This window comes from Penaeus monodon, chromosome 7, assembly GCF_015228065.2.
Source record: "Penaeus monodon isolate SGIC_2016 chromosome 7, NSTDA_Pmon_1, whole genome shotgun sequence".
NCBI lineage: Eukaryota > Metazoa > Arthropoda > Malacostraca > Decapoda > Penaeidae > Penaeus > Penaeus monodon.
The window spans coordinates 54,265,279-54,267,778 of record NC_051392.1 but is presented as its reverse complement, the minus strand read 5'-3'; the positions used below and the strand labels follow the sequence as shown (position 1 = coordinate 54,267,778).

General features: G+C 41.5%; 2 long non-coding RNA genes across 2 annotated transcripts in view; one reads left to right on the top strand and one right to left on the bottom strand.

The window, feature by feature from the left end:
- The window catches only part of LOC119574905, a 1,393-nt gene extending 288 nt beyond the window's left edge, over nucleotides 1–1,105 (bottom strand). The window contains exons 1-3 of the long non-coding RNA XR_005228919.1: nucleotides 637–1,105; nucleotides 353–390; nucleotides 1–205 (exon numbers count right to left, since the gene is read on the bottom strand). The exon at nucleotides 1–205 is cut by the window's left edge and continues 288 nt beyond it. This is a non-coding gene — a long non-coding RNA (uncharacterized LOC119574905). The remainder of the gene's footprint in view (nucleotides 206–352; nucleotides 391–636) is intronic.
- A 442-nt stretch (nucleotides 1,106–1,547) lies between these two features.
- LOC119575468 overlaps nucleotides 1,548–2,500 on the top strand; it is a 53,470-nt gene continuing 52,517 nt past the window's right edge. Inside the window, exon 1 of the long non-coding RNA XR_005228983.1 lies at nucleotides 1,548–1,818. This is a non-coding gene — a long non-coding RNA (uncharacterized LOC119575468). The remainder of the gene's footprint in view (nucleotides 1,819–2,500) is intronic.

The following is a 2,500-nucleotide window of genomic DNA, read 5'->3' as shown; positions in this document are numbered from 1 at the left end:
GCATCAATGTCAAGTGATACTGTGGCCTCCACTCTCTGCACTCGTTAAGTAAACTTCCATCTCTTATATTTTGGCAAGATGAAGCTTTTGACCTCCCTGGTGATTTAGTCACATGAAGAAACAATCCATGCTCTATCTTGATAATTTCACATAATAGAGACTTGTTGGCCTTTGCTGGAGCATGAGGCATGGAGTCCATACATTACTGAAGAATCATATTAATAATTATTAGAAACATATAATTTACTTGTGTGGAAAAGCATCCCTTTTCTATCTGTTATCAGGTAGAAGATAAATACTATTTTATCATATCAAACATTACTAAATTTTATATTTTCTTTAGAGCCATTACCTTGGCGAATTTCAGTCTTTACGTACAGTACGCTTAACCTGAAAAAAATGAGCTGGAATTTAAACCTCTGATTCTGTCAATCCACATTAGGCTGAGTTAGTATGGGAAATGATATACCACATATTTCTTTGGCAAAATAATACAATTATCTGATTATCTTTCACCTCTAGTTACAAAGTGATTTGACCTTCTCGCGTGAATGCTATTGATATTAGCAGCAACAACCTTAAACATCTGCTATTTGTTCTCTCGTTCGAACTCTGGGGTAGCAAATGGCAAACTACCTCAACAAGCGGTAAAACACCAAGAATTCCAAGCAAAACACAGACGTCTTTCCGCCCACATGTCCCGTGTTGTCGTCTGCTTTGTTTACATTTCGCGGCGGGGTTGCCAGACGCCGCCAACGAATCTTGCTCCGGCTTGGTTGCTAGGGATCGCCAAAATGTAAATGGTCAATCCGGATTATTCTAAGAGAGATTATTACTTTTTGTTTGTTTGCAGTCAAGTCGCTAGACGGATTTATAGGTAAAAGAGGGATTGGGGGATATTTACAATTAGTCGATGGTTTTCTTTCCCTTTTTTTTCTTTTCTTTTTTTTTTTAGAACGTATTTGATCTTAAGCGTTGATATCACGTGTATGTCTTACAATACCCATTCGTTTTATCTGTCCATGCGAAGGATAACCTTTATCTTATCTTATTCTTATTCTCCTTGTTATTTGAAAGAGTATAAATATCGCCTTACTGCAGTGGAGCTTTGATGGGTGGTTGCCAGATTCCACAACCATATTTCGAATCTGACATGCAACTATACGTATATACTTATTGACTCACTCTCTCGTAGTGCTATAGAAATACCAAACGCATAAGTCAAAGCGAAATAGAGGAGATACGGGTGGAAATACAGTGGACGTTTGAATGAATACTTGAATCTCCAAGCCCCTCATAGAAAACGGATGTTTGTACGAAAGCGCTGGTAATAAAATTAAAGTTATTATCCTGAACGTTAGATGCTATGCTTATATGACAATTTTGACCAAAACGAGGACAGTTTTAAACAGTTCATTAGGTTTTTTATCTTTTATTGGATTTTTATGCTGGAATTTGTAATATCTGATAAAAGTGCCTTTCAGAAGTTTCGTGCAACGTTACCAACAGAGGCAGCCATCTTGGATGGAGCTCAGTTGTCTCTTAGCCTTCGTAGTGGGTGTATCTTTCGCTGCTTCGTCTTTAGTTTATCCAGTGGCTTACCGTGGCAAAGGAGTTTTGTTCATCCATTTGGTTATCTGTAGGCTCAGTGAGTGTCAGAATACACCGTGGTATAACCAGTTTTATGCATTAAATAGAAATTAAAGTGAACGAGTTCCATAGTGTAATAGGGTTGGTAAAGAAGGCAGTGAGTGGCATAAGGAAACCCAATTTATTTTGACAACTGAACACGCCCGTCGTCTGCTTCGTCTGTCTAATGTGAGTATTTTATGCAGCCGAGTTCTAGCCGCTGTTATTCGTATTTAGGTTCTAACTGGACTGGTTTCCGAAGCAAGGAAGTTTCTTAGCACATGTGTCGCCCGCAACAACACAAAGGTCAGACAGGCGTGTTGGGGGAGAGGGCGGCCCAACTGTGCTCTAGTAATACACTTACTTACGTGCACGTGCGTGCGCATACACACGCAAATCTGCTCTCCCAAAGACACAGATTTTGGGAGATGACAAGTAGGGGTACGGTCTGATGCTGAGCGTAAACACGCACGCACTAACAAACACACGCACTCGCACACTCACGCCCACACCCACTCGCACACTCACGCCCACACCCACTGAAACACTCAAACGCACTCACGCGAACTGTCTCAGTCTTTCAAAGACGCACATAGTTAAGACACAGGTGTAGGCACATGCATTCAGACGGACATATAATGCAGACACCGACATATACAGAAACAGGCTTACCGGTATATATACAGAAAAACGCACGCCCGCGCACTCACGTGCACACATACGGACACCCGCACGCACACACACACACACACACACACATACATACATACATACACGTACACACACGCGTACACGCACACACACACGCACGCACCACACACACACACACACACACACACACACACCACCACACACACAACCACAAAACACT